Source organism: Cetorhinus maximus, chromosome 2 (assembly GCF_964194155.1).
Source record: "Cetorhinus maximus chromosome 2, sCetMax3.hap1.1, whole genome shotgun sequence".
Classification (NCBI taxonomy): Eukaryota; Metazoa; Chordata; class Chondrichthyes; order Lamniformes; family Cetorhinidae; genus Cetorhinus; species Cetorhinus maximus.
Genome location: NC_135880.1, coordinates 83,135,637 through 83,155,475, shown reverse-complemented (window position 1 = coordinate 83,155,475; position 19,839 = coordinate 83,135,637). Strand labels below are relative to the sequence as shown.

The following is a 19,839-nucleotide window of genomic DNA, read 5'->3' as shown; positions in this document are numbered from 1 at the left end:
ACCTCCTTTTTTAAAGGCAGCTCATTGTTCAGTTACAGCTTTGTCTGCTACTCTTTTTTTTATCTGGGTCAGATTGATTCTTACCCCATTGAAGTTGACTTACCCATAGTTAATTATTCTAACTCTGGATTGTTCCTTGCCCTTTTCCATAACCAACCTAAACCTTATGATACAATGATCACTGTCTCCTAAATGTTCTCCTGCTAACACTTGATCCTCTTGGCCCACCTCATTCCCAAGAACCAGGTCCAGCAATGCCTCCTTTCTCGTTGGACTGGAAACATACTGATGTAAAAAGTTACTCCTGAACACACTATAGGATTGCTTCCCCTTCTCTGTCCTTTACATACAACTATCTTAGTCTATATTGGGATAAAATCTCCCATTACAACTACTCTATAACTCTTGCACTTCTCTAATTTCCTTGCAAATTTGTTCCTCTGCATCTTTCCTATTAGTTGGTGACATACATGGAATGCACCAAACAATGTACCAATGTACCATTATTTTTTCTTAGCCCTCTGGGATATCCTCTCTCTCCAACACTGCAATGTTCTCCTTAGAACACCCCTCCTCCTTTCATTCCTTCCCTATCTTTCCTGAACACCTTGTGTCCAGGAATATTTAGTACTTAGTCATAACCTTCTTTGATCCATCATATTTCCACATGGCTATCTGCTCCTGCAGATCAGCACCTTATTCACCATACTCTTAGAGTGTGTTCAGGAGAATTTTTTACAACAGTATGTTTCTAATCCAACGAGAACCTACATAGGGCCCTTGAACCTGCACCACCATTCAATTCGGCTGTGACTGATCTTTGGCTTCAACTCCACTTTCCCGCCCATTTCCCAGATCCCTTGATTCCCTTAGACACCAAAAATCTCTCTATTACAGCCTTAATGATATTCTGTACTCCAAAGGGATGAAGTATTGACAACCTTCTGATGTAGAGAATTCCAAAGAATCAAAACCCTTTCAGTGAAGAAATTTACCCACATCTCAGTCCTCAACACCACCCAGGACAAAGCAGCCCACATGATTGGTACCTAATCCATCACCATAAATGCCTCAAGCCATGCACCATCCTGACTTGGAACTATATCACCATTCCTTCACTCGGTCAAAGTCCTAGAACTCCCTTCCCAACAGCACTAGCTCCCTTTCTAACAGTGTATCTGCACTACATGGACTACAGTGGTTCAAGAAGACGGCTCACCATCACTTTTTGTCAAGGGCAGTTAGGGATGTGAAATAAATACTAGCCTAACCAGTGACACCCTCATCTCGTGAATAAATAAATAAAGAAGAATTGATCGTCCCCTTATCCTGAGACTATGTCCACATGTTCTAGATTCCCCAACCTGGGGAACCATATAGTCGTGTTTCTTTACTCGTAACCAGAGGTGTCTCAGCTACGGTTCTTTGTCCAACTTAAAGTTTGTGAGGTGCCATTAACCTAGATGTCTGCATTGCAGAAGGAAAATCCAAGATCTTTGACATCACCCAAGAAGAATGGTTGTATGTCCTCTGGTGCGTTGTCTTGACCTTGTGAGTCTCTTGGGATCTTTCATGCATTTTGATGTTTTGGCTTTGCACAGCTTCCTGAAGTGTCCTATTTGATTACATTGAAAGCATTGGGCTGAAATAGTCAGACATTGATCACGCCTGTAAGGATACTTTGTTCCATAGCACTGATAAGTGGCACGTAACATTCACGCCACACAAATGCCAGGCAATGACCATCTCCAACAAGAGAGAATCTAACCATCATCCTTTGACATTCAATGTCATTACCATTGCTGAATCCCCCACTATCAACTTCTTGGGCATTACCATTGACCAGAGACTGAACTGGACCAGCCATATAAATACTGTACCTACAAGAGCAGGTCAGAGGCTAGGAATCCTGTGACGATGAACTCACCAACTGACTCCCCAAAGCCTGTCACCATCTACAAGGCACAAGTCAGGAGTGTGATGGAATACTCTCCACTTGCTTGGATGAGTGTAGCTCCAACAACACTTAAGAAGTTTGACACAATCCAGGACAAAGCAGTCTGCATGATTGGCATGCCTTCTACAAACATTCACTCCCTCCACCACCGACGAATAGTAGCAGCAGTGTATACCATCTATAAGATGCACTGCAGGAATCCACCAAGGCTTCTCAGACAACACCTTCCAAACCCATGACCACTACCATTTAGAAGGACAAGGGCAACAGATAGATGGGAACACCATCACCTGGAAGTTCACCTTCAAGCTACTCACCACCCTGACTTGGAAATATATCGCCGTTCCTTCACTGTCGCTGGGACAAAATCCTGGAACTCTGTGGATGTACCTATACCAAAATCCTGGAACTCTGTGGATGTAGCTATACCACAGGGACTGCAATGGTTCAAGAAGGCAGCTCAGCACCATCTTCTCAAGGGCAATTAGGGATGGGCAATAAATGCTGGCCTAGCCAGTGAAGCCTACATCCTGTAAGTGAATTAAAAAAAACATGGCCGCTTTATTGATCAGTTAGGTTATTGCTTCCCTTGTCCTGAGTGTCCCTTTTTTCTGAAACAAAAACATAAAGTGCTGGTCTAACAGCATCTGTGGAGAGAGAAAAAACAGAGTTAACATTTTGAGTCCGTATGACTCTTCAGATCTAAAGAGAAGTAAAACTGTGATGAAATTTATATAGTTTAAGGGGGATGGAGCAGGTGAAGCTGGATAGAAGGCCAGTGATAAGTGTGGGCAAAGAAGAGATTGCCAGAGATGTAATGGATAAAAGGACAAAGGGGTGTTAATGGTAGTGGTACTGGCTAAAGGAGGTGCTGATGGTGGCATTAAGGTCAGAAAGCAGAATGTGATAATAGGACAAGGGTAAGCTCTCTGGAAAGAACAACATGAACAACAAGTGACCATGTCCCTTTTTCTGTGCTGCTTCACTAACTGGACAGTGGAGTTTACTTTGCACCATGGTTTGCTTTCACCCCTTAATATGGATCTGTGCTGCAAATGGATTTTAGATTGCCTGACAATATGGATGGCTTTCTCAAGGGTTAGATCTCCCTTCACTTGAAGCATGTCTGAGAATGCATCGTCTGCCACTCCTACGCCTATTCTATCCCAGATTAGCTCAGATTTCAGGTCACCATAACCATGGCCTTCAGCCATCCTGTACAGGTCATTAATGAAGGAGTCGACAGGTTCCCTTGGCTGCTGGGCACGTTTATTAAATTTAGCCCTTTGAAGGATTTTGTTACTTCTGGGGTTAAAATAAGTGTTGAGTGATCTTAAAACTTAATCAAATTTTGCAGATGATTCGTTGATTCCTTGTCTAGTTGTTACATTGTCAGCTATTGGGCCGACCAAATAAAGCAGTGTGTTGATAGATGAGTTATATCGTTGGTTATCGGGCCTACCAATAAAGCAGTATGTTGATAGATGAGTTGGCAGCACAAATAGAAATAAATGAATGTGACTTGACAGCTATTACAGAGACGTGGTTGTAGGGTGACCAAGACTGGGAACTCAATATTGAAAGGGATTCGACATTCCGGATAAATAGGCACAAAGGAAAAGGAGGTGGGGTAACTTTGTTAATAAAAGAAGGTATCAGTCCGGGGATGAGTGGTGACATAGTTGCAAAAGATGTGGAACTGATGTGGAATCAGTTTGGGTGGAAATAAGGAATAGCAAGGGGAAGAAGTCACAGATGGGAGTCGGCTGTAGACCCCGAAGAGTTGTCTCACTGTAGGACTAAGTATAAATCGGGAAGATTTAAGAAGGGCAAGAATTGCATGTAAGAAGGGCGCTACAGTTGTCATGGGTGATTTTAATCTGCATATTGACTGGACAAATCAGATTGACAGGGATAACATGGAAGACAAATTTGTAGAGTGCATCAGGGATTGCTTCTTAGAGCAATACATTGCAGAACCTATCCGGGAACAGGCTATTTTAGATCTAATAATGTGTAATGAGATGGGATTAATAAGAGCTTTCGTAGTTAAGGATCCTCTTGGGGGTAGCGATCACAACATGATAGAATTTCAAATTGAGTTTGAGGGCGAGCAACTTGGGTCTCAAACTATTGTCCTCAACTTAAATAAGGGCAGTTATAGACGTATGAAGAAAGAATTGCCTAAAGCGGGCTGGGAAAATAGACTAAGGGGATGGTCAGTGTATGAGCAGTGGCAGACATTTAAACAGATATTTCATAACGCTCAGCAAAAAATTTATCCTGGTCAAAAAGGACTTGATGAGAGGAATGAACCACGTATGGTTAACAAAGGCGATCAAGGAGAGTATCCAATCAAAAACTAAGCATACAAAGCGATGAAAACTAGTGATAGGCCAGAGGATTGGGAATTTTTTAGGAACCAGCAGCGGATGACTAAAAAGCTAATAAAGAGGGAGAAAATTGATTATGAAAGTAAATTGGCAAGGAATATAAAAACAAACTTCAAGAGCTTCTACGGGTATATAAAAAGAAAATTGAGCATTGGACCCTTGGAGGATGGAACAAGAGAATTGATAACTGGGAACAGGGAAATGGCAGATAATTTAAACCAATATTTTGCATCGGTCTTCATGGTGGGGGAGACTGTAAACATCCCAAAGATATGAGATAAGCAAGGAGCTAATAGGAGGAAAGAACTTGTAACAGTCTCTCTCACCAGGCGCAAAGTATTTGACAAACTAATGGGATCAAAGGCAGACAAGTCACCAGGACCTGATGGCCTGCATCCAAGGGTTTTAAAGGAAGTGTCTGCAGAGATAGTGGAGGCATTGGTCGAAATATTCCAGAACTCACTGGACCCTGGGAGGGTCCCAGCAGATTGGAAAACCACTAATGTGACGTCCCTGTTCAAGAAGGGAGGGAGACAAAAAGCAGGAAGCTATTGGCCAGTCAGCCTAACACCTGTTGTTGGGAAAATGCTAGAGACCATTATTAAGAAGAAATAGCAAGACATTTAGAAACGTTTAACACTATCAAACAGAGTCAACATGGTTTTGTGAAAGAGAAATCATATTTGATAAATTTGCTAGAGTTCTTTGAGGATACAACAAGCAGAGTTGATAAAGGGTAACCAGTAGATGTAGTGTATTTAGATTTCCAGAAGGCATTCGTTAAGGTGCCACATAAAAGGATATTGCACAAGGTAGGAGCTCACGGTATTGGGGGTAATGTATTAGCATGGATTGAGGATTGGTTAACACACAGAAGACAGAGAGTTGGAATTAATGGGTATTTTTCAGGTTGGAAAGACGTAACTTGTGGAGTGCCACAAGGATCAGTCCTAGGGCCTCAATTATTTACTATCTATATTAATGACTTAGAGGAGGGAGCGGAGTGTAATGTATCCAAATTTGCTGACGATACAAAAATAGGTGGGAGGGCATGTTGTGATGAAGACATAAGGAATCTGCAAGGGGATATAAATAGGTTGAGTGAGTGGGCAAAAACTTGGCATTTGGAGTTTAATATAGGAAAGTGTGAGGTCATGCACTTTAATAGGAAGAATCAAAAGGCAGACTATTATTTAAATGGAGAGTGACTCTAAAAAAAAATGCAGCACAGGGGGATCTGCATGAAACACAAAAAGTTGGTATGCAGGTGCAACAAGTAATTAAGAAGGCAAATGGAGTTTTGCACCTGTATTGCTTGGGGATTGGAGTTTAAAAATAGGGAAGTCTTGTTACAACTGTACAGGGTGTTGTTGAGGCCACACCTGGAGTACTATGTATAGTTTTGGTTCCCGTATTTAAGAAAGGATATACTGGCATTGGAGGCAGTTTAAAAGAGATTCACTAGGCTGATTCTTGGGATGAAGGGGTTGACTTGTCATGAACGGCTAAACAAGTTAGTCCTTTATTCATTAGAATTTAGAAGAATGAGGGGTGATCTTATTGAAACGTATAAGATTCTGAGGGGTTTGACAGGGTAGATGTTGAGAAGATGTTTCCACTAGTAGGTGAATCTTGAACTAGGGGACATAGTTACAGAAAAAGGGGGCGCTCATTTAAAACTGAGATGCGAAGGAATTTTTTCTCTGAGGGTAGCGAATGTCTGGAATTATCTACCCTAGTGAGTTGTGGAGGCTAGATCACTGAAAGAATTTAAAGAAGAGGTAGATAGATTTTTGAAATATTGGGGAGTTGAGGGCTACAAGGAGTTGGCACGAAAGAGGAGTTGAGGCCTGGGGCAGATCAGCCATGATCTTATTGAGTGGAGAGGCGGGCTTGAGGGGCTAAATGGCCTACTCTTGCTCCTATTTCTTACGTTCTTGTTCAGCTTCTGTCTTTTTATTTATTTATTGAAGGAATCTCTTTCTCCAAAGTCCCAAATTTTGTGATTGATCTGGGCCTTGGTTAAGTCCAAATTGATCTGGACGAATGGATTTTTGATCCATGGTTAACAGTTTTAAATCGCCGGCTCAGCTTTAAGAGGTTTCCAAAAATCCAAGATGGCATTGCCATACACTTCTGCTCGCTTGCTGGTTTTGGCAAGCTCCACAGTAATGGCGTTCGCAATCTCAGCGTTTTTCAACAATGGATGCCTGCCTCGAGTCTTTCCCTCTTTCACACAATGTTGTTGGGACTTGGAAGCGTCGAATCCTTGTTTTTTCTGGGTTTTTAAAACTGCCTGCTCAGTCATGATTGAGTTTTAATTAATTATTTTTTCCTTTGTTCGGAACAAATTCAGTGTTCAGGTGCAAACTTGGGAATAGGTTTTCTCGGACTGTGATTTAAATGGCAATTTCTGACAGCTGCAGTATTTAACTTTTTTTCAATACTTGTGTTATCCAGTAATTTTAACTTTTTAGCTCACCCCTGCCAAGTTCACTGACTCTACACACTGAGTGTTGAAGCTAGACTTCCGCAGGATTCACTGAAGTCTCCTGCTGTAGTGAGGAATTTAATTTCTGCTTTCAGCTTCCAAGCATGTCTTTGGAGGTTTTCTCTGGCGATTTCCTCCTGTACCTTTGCTTCTTGAGCTTTTCTTCAAGTCAGAGTGCTTTTTTGATTTTTCCTTCAATTTTCCAGTATTCTTCTGCAGTCTCTGCGAGTTTTGAGTTGTTCCATTCACTGCTACCATGTTGTAAGGTGTTGGGCATAGCTTGGTAGGTCTTATTAAGGTATTTGTAATCTTAGGTAGTTCAACAGTAAATATTTATTAACTACTGGAAATTATATACATAGGTGCAATAAGGGTCCAAGCTCGGAGCTGTCTCCAAGCTTGCTTCTACACACAGCTCTGTCCAACTCTACACTGAGGCCCAGGTGTGGGTCGTGTGTTCTCTCACATCACTGCGTGGGTGGTACTGTCCCACGTTAGCCTTTTATGTGCCAGACCCTTATACTATATTAACCTTTTTGTGTAATCTCATTGAATGCCATTTGGAAATCTAAATATTGCACATCTGCTCCCCTTTATCTACCTTACTAGTTATGTCTTCAAAAAGCTCTAATAAATCTGTTAAACACAAATTTCCCTTTCGTAAAACCATGTTGACTTCGTCTGATCATACTGCAAATTTCTAAGAGCATTGTTAAGACTTCCTTAATATAAGGTTTCAGTTGAAAATTGAAATATGCTGGATTTATTGTTTTATTTTAGAAACTGGTTATCTTTGTACACTGAATGTTCATGATTGATTATAAGACAAACACCTGAGTTATTAGTTGTATTCTTGGACTTTACTGTTCTATGCATCCTTTAAAACCTCAAAGCAGTACTTCACTTGGTAGCATTTACACTCGTTATTATCTTTATTGCAACTTCTTTAAATCAGGTTTGCTAGTTATTCTTTCATCAAAGATTTTAAAATCAAAAAGTTGCACTCTGGTAAAAGCTGCATAGAGCTTTCCATTAGTAAAAACAGGCCTCGGAATATCAGTACAATTTTTTTAAGAGTCTGGCCTTGTGGCTTGTTTTTAGTCACAGTCTGATTGGAAACTGTTTTCCTCTGAGTTGAAATGGCAGGATTACATCAGTATTATTTGAGAAATAAAAACTCTATTTCCAGAAATCTACCTGCAATAATTTCAGAATCTATTTTTGAAGAAAACAGCTTCCTGACTACCAACGTTGTACTATGACAAAGCCCTTATTTAGGATTCAAATTTCACATTAAAATTATTCTTGCTCCTTCCTTGAGCCGAAGTTTGTGCAGTGGCCCCACCGTGTAGAAAGTCTGGAGAGTATAGATTGTTATCATCTTATTTGTCAAGAGAATCAATGCTGATGTATTCTTTTAAATCACCTGATAGCTTTTCTAAAACTTTTTTATTCAAATCAATTGAATCTTCAATTATTTCAAAGAATAGCTTTTGAATAATAGGTTGCACCAAATAATTATCTCCACCATTTTGTCATAATTAACCAACTCCAGCATCTCAAACACCCCTCCCATGCCATCCCCTCACTCCCATACCATCCTCAGCCCATGCCATTCATCCTTCTCATGTCATCCCCATCCCTCCCATCAATCCCATCCAAATCTCATGGAAACAATCTCTCCAACCAGGGTAACTTTGTTATTGGGCTTTCTGTACCTTCTGCTGCTTTTGTTCTCCACACTCCTCAGAAACTCAAGTAGTCAGTGCTCATATGCATCAAGACCTGGACAACATTCATGCTTGGGCTTATAAGTGACAAGTAACATTTGTGCCACACAAGTGCCAGGCAATGCCCATCTTCAACAAGAGAAAATCCAACCACCGCCTCTTGACATTCAATGGCATTACCATCGTTGAATCCCCCACTATCAACATCCTGGGCATTACCATTGACCAGAGACTGAACTGGACCAGCCATATAAATACTGTAGCTACAAGAGCAGGTCAGAGGCTGGGAATTCTGCAGAGAGTGACTCACCTCCTGACTCCCCAAAGCCTGTCTACCATCTACAAGGCACAAGTCAGGAGAGTGATGGAATACTCTTCACTTGCCTGGATGAGTGCAGTTCCAATAACACACAAGAAGCTTGTCACCGTCCAGGACAAAGCAGCCCCTTGGGTTAGCACCCTATCCACCACCTTCAACATCCACTCCCTCCATCACTGATGTACAATGGCAGCAATGCGCACCATATATAAGATGCACTGCAGCAACTCATCAAGGCTCCTTCGACAGCACCTTCCAAACCCGCTACCATCTAGAAGAACAAGGGCAGCAGATGCATGGGAACACCTCCACCTGGAAGCCACTCACTATCTTGACTTGGAACTATATCGACGTTCCTTCACCGCCACTGGGTCAAATCCTGGAACTTCCTCCCTAACAGCACTATAGGTGTACCTACACCACACGGACAGCAGCGGTTCAAGAAGGCAGCTCAGCACCACCTTCTCAAGGGCACTGAGGTATGGGTCATAAAAACACTGTCCTAGCCAGTGACGCCCATGTCCCATGAAAGAATAAACAAAAAATAGGGCGAGCACAGGACTGGACCTCAATGGCGCTAATGCGGCTGAAGCATGTGGGAGTTTTGGTGGTTTGGTGCTGAACGTTTTGCAATCATCAGCGAACATCCCCACCTCTGACCTCATAATGGAAGGAAGGCCATTGATGAAGCAGCTGAAGGCGGTTGAGCCGAGGGACACTGTCCTGAGGAACTACTGTGGTAACGTTGTGGAACTGAGATTATTGACCTCTAATAACCGCAACCACCTTCCTTTGTGTCAGCTTTGACTCCAACCAGTGGAGAGTTTTCCCCCTGATTCCCATTGACTCCAGTTTTGATTGTGCTCCTTGAATGCCACACACGGTCAAATGCTGCCTTGACAGTCAGTTTCACCTCATCTCTTGAGTTCAGCTCTTGTGTCCATATTTGGACCAAGGCTGTAATGAGAGCAGGAGCTGAGAGGCCCTGGTGGAAATCAAACTGAGCGTCAGTTAGCAGTTTTTATTCTTTATACTTTCATGGGATGTGGGCATCACTGGCAAGGCCAGCATTTGTTGCCCCATCTGTAATTGCCCTTGAACTGACCTTTCTAGGTCATTTCAGAGAGCAGTTAAGAGTCATTGCTGTGGTATGGGGTCACATGTATGCCAGATCAGGTAAGGACGGCAGATTTCCTTCCCTAAAGGACATTAGCGAACCAGATGGGTTTTCACAACAATCGATGATAGTTTCATTGTGCCCATCACTGGGGCTAGCTTTATATTCCAGATTTATTAACTGAATTCACATTCCACCAGCTGCCATGGTGGGATTTGAATCCATGTCCCCAGAACATTAGCCTAAATCTCTGGATTACTAACCCAGCGACATTACCATTACGTCACTGTCTTCCCCCAGATTATTGCTGAGTAAATGCCTCTTGATAGCACTGTTAATGACATCTTCCATCAAATGACAAACGACATCCTATGTGACTGTGACAAACATAGCCTATCCCTCTTTGTCCTTCCCTACCTGTCTGCAACCTTTGACAATTGATTACGCTGTCTTCCTCCAGTGCCCCTCCACCATTGCCCAGATGAGTGGGACTAATCTTGCCTGGTTCCATTCTTATCTGTCTAATCGTAGCCAGAGAATCACCATCAGGGCTTCTCTTCCCATTTCATCACTGTCACCTCTGGTGTCTCCCAAGGATCTGTTCTTGCACTACTCCTATTTCTCATCTACGTGCAACACCTCGGTGATATCATCTGAAAACACAGCTCCAGTTTCCACATGCTCGCAGATGACACAAGGCTCCACTTCAGTATAGAGATAAGAGACTTTCATCTTATCAGACAAAAGAGCAGAGTCAGGAGGTGTTACAGAGGTGGAAATGGTCAGTTTTTCTAATAGAATGGATTGGGGGCAGAAGCTCAGCTTGGAAGTGAATAGGAATTTGCAAGTCCAAATACTCTGGGCCAGATTTTTAATTGCTGATGGAGTGGGAACGGGTGTAGACATGACTTGAAAATCGTATCCTCAGAGAGGAGCACTGGAATGCAGTGTAATTTTCAATGGGAGGGTGGGAAAGGGGAATGTCTGGAACCTGCCACACTTCCAATTAAGTGCCTGTTAAGCTAGTTGTGGAGCCAATTAAAAGGCCTCACTAGGCCAGTTTTGTATTTTCAGTCGGCAGGCACAGGGAACATGCAATATCCGGGACACCTCAGGGTGTACCTGGCATGCACACTGTGGGGAGGCATCAGGGCTAACGCAGGCACTGGTCAACTCATAAAAGTTGGCAATCGTTCTTAGCTGCTCAACCAGTGGCACAGAGTTGTCATTGCTGGTGCTGATAGGCTTGTATTTCTCACTAGTGAAAGGTTGGAGTCCTGAGATGGACAGCAGAGGTTGGCAAAGGAAGGCTTGCAGCACAAACCACTGGAGGCTCCAGGACTGGAGATGGGAACAGCTCCTCTGACATTAGGCTGAGCAACGAGGAGGGGCCAGCAGAGGCATCCTCCTGGTCAGGAGGAGTCTAGAGCAGCAGAGTGAGGGGCTGCAAGGGGTAGAAGGCATTACCCATGACATCGGGTGTACTACCCAAGAGTTAGCTACCTGCAAATGGCAGGGCGCCAGTGATGAAGGAGGCTGATGCCTCATGGCCCTGATGGCAGTTCCCTACTTGCAGGTGTTAAGGTTACTTCTATGCATCCAGATTGTTTCAAGCTGAGGACCTGGGTGGCATTTCCCAGTCGGCAGCTCCTGATTCCATCAGGCAGGTCATAGATTCCCTACTCCACAGGGAGCTGAAGGTGGGGGGGGGAATGCATCCATTTTGACACACACGGGTCAGCCTGTGCCACCATCAATGGCTTCCCCCAGGTCCAGGTGGTCATTGATTGTACCAAAATAGCCATCAAAGCACAGAGAGATCAGCCAGCCAGATTCTTCAACAGAAAAAACTTTCACCCATTGAATGCTCAGCTGGTCTGTGACCACAAGAAGAACATTTTGCAGCTATGCATTTGGTTCCTGGATAGGTGCCATGATTCTTTCATCCTGTGAGAGTCACATGTGCCACACCTCTCGGGCCAATATCCAGATTCCATTGGAAGAGGACAAAAGGGGTGCTCCAGAGGAGCCCAGCACCTACACATTGGACGGAGATCGCAGACACCTTACATGTCCTGATGGCAAGTGACAGGCTGGCATGACCACAAGGACCATCTTAATTTGTCAACGCCTCACTGGACTGGCTCCCAGTCCTATGTCAGATGACTCCCAATCTGGAATTTGAACCACTGAAGTATTTTTTCTAGCTTGCACACACATCTGGACAGTCCCATTGTGACCCACAGACAAGGAGCATGGGGTCTCCACTACCACCTCACAGACCCAGCACCCGCAACAAGTCCATAGTGCCTCACTGCCCCTTAGCCACCTTCTCAGTCCCCACCAAAATTCATGAACAGCAGAAGTCTGAGCAATATCATCAAATGGTATTTTTATAACTACATAAATGGATGAAAATGCAAATAATGCAAACTTCACCCGATGATCCATCAAGTGCTGCTAACGATGTGGTGTCTTGTATTCATGCCCACTCCTATGCGGTGCTCCTCCTGTGGCTGAGGATGAGGTGCAGGCAGCCTGCCCCATTGTACGTGCATCCAACTGAGATGGCAGTGTCTTCTGTCCTCATCATGCAGGTCCCCGTGGGGCTCCACCACAGGCTCTGTGCCTGCTTCATTGCAGGGGCAGCCTCTGTCATAGGGCCTTGCAGCATGGCTAGTTCCTGAGTCAGAGGGACCAAGGAGGTGAGAGATGATGCTGGTGCACCCTGAGGGGTAGCCCCCTCATCAGCCTCTTCGATTGCCTCATCCCTCTTAAGATGCCATTGATAGCTGGATGACGTCACTGGCTGGGATTCAGCTGGCATCCACTCCAAGCATCTCTGCGACATCAGGGACAATGAATGGTCCATGCAACAAAGAGTCTTATTCTTTCTGTGCATGTCAGCACACTGCACCTTTGCCCACTCAGAGTGATGTTGAACATGGCTCTCCAAGAGGGTGGCCACTCTCTCAATGGGGAGCTCATATGCTCAAATCCCTGAGCCATGACAGAGCACGTGCACTACATGGACTCCTCCATTGTCAGCCCATGATTCTGCAAAGCTACAGAGATACCCAACAATTGGAAACTCACCGGCCTCTAGTCTTCCAGAAAGGCCCTCCTTGTCTCTGACACCCAGCATCTTCATCCTGCGAAGCATGGCTATGTCTGTCCTCCATCCTCCAAAGGGAGACTGCCCACAGCTGACTCAGCCTTGGACTCTCTCCACCTCCTGCTCAGTAGTCGTGCTCACCAAGTCTTCCCTGCAGCATTGTAGAGTGCACCCCCACCCCCGCACTCCCGCCCCCACCTATGTGAATGTGTCTGCACTGGTGGATGGTGTGGAGGCAGGATGTTACTGTGTAGGCTCTGTGGATCTCCCACCCACCCCACCCCCGGATTGAGGAGCCTGGTGATGTCCATTTTTAAAAATTCTTTCACGGGATGTGGCCATCGCTGGCTAGGCCAGCATTTATTGCCCACCCCTAATTGCCCTTGAGAAGGTGGTAGTGAACTGCCTTCTTGAACTGCTGCAGTCCATGTGGTATAGGTACACCCACAGTGCTGTTAAGGACTTTGCGCAACCCAGGCTGCAAGCCCTGTAGGTGAGACAAGAAGAAGAAGCTGTTGATAAAAACTCGGACAACTCAGCAGATGCATCAGCACAGGTGACAGTGGTCGATGACCCTGGCACATTGGGCAGGAGTTTTCTCCATGCCTTACCTGACAATAGCGTTGTCAAGTGACCCTGCCCTTCTTGGCTTCTAGCCTCGCCAAGGTGGATGGACTGCTGCAATGGCACCTGCGTAATGTCCAGCACCACTTCTTCCATGGCTGTGAATTAGTGCGGGCCCAACGCTCTGCTTCTTGTCCGTGCCAACTCCTGGATATTGTGCATGTGGTTCTCCTACAGGGTGAGGAGAGAATGAGTAGGCTGCCCCCCGTCAACTCTCATAGCGTGACATTGACATGAGCTGGCGTGCTCCTCAGTGGTTTCCCCTGCTTACACGCAGCCCACATGTGAGGGTGGCTGACATCTCAGTGTTGTGACTGGTCACTCGCTCTGACAATGTTAGAGAGCACAATGTGTCCACAGTCTGCTGAGTTTGTGTGCATGCTTTTGTGTGCAGAGTTAGAGGCCTGTCTGTTGAATGTTCACCTTGCCAGATCTTATGAGGTCATTGAAGCCCCTGAAAAACTGGACGCATGTCTTCCTGGTCATGCTGCAATTGCTGACCTCCTCTGCCACCTCCAGCTAGGTCCTTTTGCAGGGTGGGGGGGGTTGCTGTTTTGGCCAGAGGCCGGGAAGAAACTCTACTGCCTCTTGGGCACAGGCGTGCGAGGACATCCAGGGAGGCATCCAAAAGTCTTGGGTGGGCTGCCCATACCCACCTGCCCCTGGAAGTGCCAGCCTAATTCCACTCTTCTCCCTGGGCAGCCATCTCCACAACAAGTGGTAGGCCCAGTCTTGGCTGCCTTTTACCTTTTCAAAGGGCCCTTTGCATTTGTGGTGTGGGCATTGAGGTTGTTGTCAAATGTGCTACAAAGTTATAAAAGAAATGGGACAGAAATTTTTGTGACTTTGGGAAAGGAATGTTTAAGGCACAAAATGGGTTGGCAGCTGGAACCTGGAGTAGAAAAAAATAAATTACTTATTCTGGCAAGACCATGTTAATTTTACAATTGTATAAAATAACTTTTCAGAAGTATATGATTTGTTTAACAGCAGTACAAACTCAGATATTATTCTGTTAAAGATAACATAGTGTGACTGAAGTGATTTACAGATATACAAAAGACAGAAATAGATCAGTTTGTCCATCAAGCCTGCCCCATAGAGTCTTGAATTTGTTTTATTCATTGTCAGGCTGTGGACATTGATGGTAAGATCAGCATTTGTTGCCCTTCCCTTGTTGTCCTTGAGAAACAATGGTGGAATTTCTTGAATCACTGAAGTCCATGTGGTGAAGGTATTCCCACAATGTTGAGAGAAACAGAGTTAATGTAATGAGTTGAATATTTCAAGTCAAATATGACTTCTTCTGAACCGAAGAAGAGTCATATTGGACTTGAAACATTAATTCTGTTTCTCTCCAGAGATGCTGCCAAACCTGTTGAGTATTTCCAGCACTTTCTGCTTTTATTGCAGATTTCTAGCATCTGCAGTATTTTTTACTCCCACAATATTGTTAGGTATGAAGTTTCAGGATTTTGACCTAGTGATAATGAAGGAATTGCAATATATTTCCAAATTAGGATGATGTGTGATTGGAGACGACCTTGGACGTGACGGTCTTCCCATTCACCTGCTGCCTTTGTACTTCTAGGCAGTGGATGTTGTGGTTTGTGAGTTGCTGCCGGAGAAGCTTTGATGACCTTCCTCAGTGCTTTTGTAGATAATGCACACTGAAGTCACAGTGTGCTGATGGTAGAGGTAGTATATCTTTAAACCAGTAGTGCATGGGGTGCTGGTCAAGCAGATTGCTTCGTCTTGCATAGTGTCAAGCTACTTGAGTGTTATTGGAATGACGCTTCTCCAGGCAAGTGGAGAGTATTTATTTGCTCTCTTGACTTGTGCCATTGTATGTGGTGGAGAGGCTTTGAGAGTTAGGAGGTGAGCCATTGACACAGACTACCCAGCTTCTGACCCACTGTAGTCACACAACAGTTATGGGGCTGATCCAGTTCAATTTCTGTGCAATAATAACCCCAAGGATGTTGATGTTACCAATAGGTTATGGTAGTGTTGTTAAATATTGAACAGTGGCGGTTAGATGTGCCCTAGTTAGGGATGAGCCCCACCTGGTAATTTGCTATTTCAGTGTGCTATTTAATTATGAGCTGAGTTTCCAAGTCCATATCCTCTCCAACACAAAGACCACCTACTTCCACCTTCATAACATTGTCACTATTGTTACATCAGACAGTCTGCTGCTGAAACGCTCAGCTGTGCTTCAGATTTGACGGTTTCTGACACTCCTGGGGCCAGCCTCCCACTTTCCACCCTCCATAAATTTGTAATGGTTAAAAAACAGCAAACAGATCAAGCTTTTTAGCCCTTTTAAACAACTAAGCCATGTATCACTGTTAGCGCCCTACTCTAAAACTAAAAAGGGGCTTTTTCTGTGCTGCAGACCTCTATGACTCTAAAACTGGACCAAAGTTGCGAAAGGATAAAAAGGTATGCTTTGCTTTATGCTAAATTGTGGTTGCAATGCAACCTAATATTATTTTCTTTGGCTATGACTTCATGGCACTAATCATGATCCTTAAGATAAAATAATAGAGATCTCTCTCTCTTTCTTGACAGACTTACATCATTCTAGCCGAAAAGGCATAAGTACATTTATAATTTGTCCGGTCCACATCTGTAACACTAATTTTAATCTTGTGCGAAAATTTTTGACTCCTTAAGAGGTTGTGTGGGGGAGTGGAAAAAAATAGACTTTCAGAAAACGACTCGAATGATGGGCTATGTGAGTCTCATATTTGGAAAATAATACCTTTCTATTTTATGCACAGTGTGAGTACTGAGTGCAGTTTTGTGCTCCACATTACAGGAAGGCTTTTGAGGCAATAACATGTCGCGCAGATATTCAGTTATGCTGCCTGATATGAGAAAATACAAATACAAAGAAAGATTCAATAAAATTGGGTTGGTTTTCATTAGAACACAGGTGCACTGATTTGTTCGAGGTGTTTATGATTATGAATTATGAAGAGATGGACAAACTAGATAGAAACATGGAATCTTGTGCACTCCCCTGTGGCAAGTTTGGTAGTGGGGGGTCACTTAATCAGGCAGGAGGGTGGCGGGTCGGGACCTTGCTACCTTCCCATCTCCACTCCGATTATGTCCATATTGAGAAGGCCAATGGATAGCCTTCATGCTCCTCCGCCAAGTGGGCATTAGGGGCCTCAGCTTCCCGCCATTGATATTTACCCAGCATGGGGCATGACAAGCAAGTCTGTGGCGGGTTGCTTGCAGGGTCCCTGGGTGGGGTCCATCGTTCAAAGGCACTCAGTGCCTGATTGGGGGACCCAGCATCATGAAAGGGGAGCCCGCTGAGAGCCACCCTCCTACCCTTGCTGCTGGTACCCCTCCCCTACAGCCCCCACACCCAAACCCCACTCCTGCCATTACTCATTTGCGGCCTTGGATCCAGCGACAATATGAGGCCTCGGGTGGATGTTGCACCGGCAGCAGCCACTACTTTCCCGATGGTGCTGCCGTTCAACAGAGCTGGTAGAGTGGGTGGGTCTTTTGCCCACCCCACCCTACCCCCCCCAAACCACCTCAGGTTTGATCCCAGAGGATGGCCCACTGCTGGCCTGTCAAGTGCCTGAGTGGAACAAGATACAGTGGGCCTTCCCGAAAAGGGGTGACACAGGGCTCTCACTGGCTTTCCAGCTCGCAGCCGCAATCCCTGTTGTCTCCACAAGATTCCACCTACTGTTTCCAGTGTTTGAGGAGTCTATAATGAATGAACTTCCTATAAGATTAAATGTAAGAGATTTCGGACAGAAAACAGGAGAGACTTTTTTCACATGCAGAGTTTTGCAAGTATGGAATGCACTATCAAAGCTAGTAATCCCAGTAGAGACCGTGTCAACATTTTAACAATGGGTTAGATTGATGGTTGAGTGAAAGCACAAACAAACGAATATGGATAGGATGGGTACATGAGATTATAGGGCTGTTGCTCATGTATATAAACCTGGACCAATGGACCAAATGTCTTGTTTCTATGTTATAATTTCTAAGCAATTCTATATAATGTAATGATTACCTTTCTGGATATTGCTGTAAAAAATGAGGAAAGTCTTTCAACAAACTTAAAAATTATAGTAAAATTATTTTTTTAGTAGCTTCAAGAGATGTTTAGAAAATGTCTTTTCTATTTCATGTATCCTCCAAATATTAAAACAAACTGTAAATCAAGTTTCAATTAAAAAAATAACAGACAATGATTACAGATGGCACACATTTTAACTTGTACATATGCAGACTTTTGTTTGTTTTAATTAATATTGCCAAATCCCTATCTGTCAACATAGATGTGTCAACATTACAGACTGACTTGTTGTTTATGCTGAGGCCATTAAGCTTAAGCTGTTCATTTGGGACAAATTTCAGATGTTTTACTTCCATATTTTGGTTGATATTTTTAAAAACTGGAAACTACTTTGGGATGGATGGCAGCAATCTGTAAAAGAGCTAATGGGCATTTTATCCATAATGATTCTACACTGAATGAAGTTTCTTGTAAAACTATCTTCACTCCTGAATCAACTGCAATTTCAGTAGCTGTTTTGTATGTCACTTTTCTTAGCCAGCAACCTATATGATTTGTAACTTGGTAACTTCTTTGGTAATACAAAATTATTATATCTGCAGGCACAGTTAAATTGCTCAAATGTAAACCAACAAGTAATCAGAAAATGCCTGAGAAGATACAAGTTGAACACTATAAAGTATACGTAATTTGAAATGTGACACAAAATGGAGTAAAAATCAAATTTCTTTCTTTGAATAATAGTTTTCAGGGAAAAAATTGGCATTAAATTACTCAATAGGTTGGATAATATCTAGGAATGTGCCTTGACCACACTAATGATAAATCAATCAACCAAGTATTTCTCACTCCTATTGGTATTTTTGCTCGTTGTTTCCTTTGGTTTTTCAATAAACCAGATGCTAGTTTATCAACCTCGGTGGTGGCACTCTTGCCTCTGGGTCAGAAGATCATAAGTTCAAGTTCTACTCCAAACACTTGAGCACATAATCCACCCCGCCAAATCAGTGAGGGAGTCACTGAGGGAGAGAGTGCTGCTATCTTTCAGATTCAATGTTAAACTGAGACCTCTGCTCCTGTGAAAATTCCATGGCACTGGTTGAAGAAGAGCAGATGGATTCTCCTAGTTTCTGTTGTAGGGTGTTGGACATAGTTCAGTAGGTCTTATTAAGGTATTCACAATCTTAGGTAGTTCAACAGTAATTATTAACTACTAGAAACTATATACATAGGTACAGTAAAGATCCAAGCTAGGTGCTGTCTCCATGCTTGCTTCTACACACAGCTCTGTCCAACACTACACTGACCCCTAGGCATGGGTCATGTGTTCTCTTACATTACAGTGTGGGCGGTGCTATATTCAGTCCCAAATTAACTCTTTATGTTCCAGATCTTTATACTACAGTATCCTGATCAAGATTATCCCCAGTCAACACTGTTCATAGATTATCTGATCAATTAGCTCTTCCTATTTTTGGGGTCTTGTGTGCAAATTGAGTGCCACATTTCGTACAGCAATGATTATACTTTAAAAGTATTTCATTGACTGTAGGGCTCTGAGGCATCTTGAGTAAATGAAAGGTGCTATATAAATGCAAATTGTTTCTTCAATTTTATTCTGTAAATACAAATCGATCTCTTGTGGCGTTAATCTCCTATGGCATTACTCACACTTATTTTAGGGTGTACACAGATGCAATGTCCAATTGCTAGCCTGACTTGTTCCTTTAGTAACATTGCTCAGGTTCTCTAAGTGGGGAATGTTCTCTAAATAGATTCTGAGGTCAATCATAGGCTGTTGGAAATTTCACTAGATTTGCAGTTACATCGTTCCTTCTGTGAGTGTAATGACCCCTCTGGGTTATCTCAAGGCTAGTTAAACAGCAGGAAAAACCTAGTTTCTTTCTTTGCTTTTTCTTAAAAGAATATATAAAACACCAAATCACAGTTGAACTTAATGTGGCATCTGAATGTAATGGCTGACCTCAAAAATAGCTGTCATGTTTCTGCAGCTAGCTGTTAACAATTATTTC

At 43.5% G+C, this 19,839-nt stretch overlaps 1 protein-coding gene across 1 annotated transcript in view; it reads left to right on the top strand.

Annotated features, from left to right (window-relative positions):
* The window catches only part of dtwd2 (DTW motif tRNA-uridine aminocarboxypropyltransferase 2), a 171,907-nt gene that overhangs the window by 47,891 nt on the left and 104,177 nt on the right, over window positions 1–19,839 (top strand). The window lies entirely within an intron of this gene.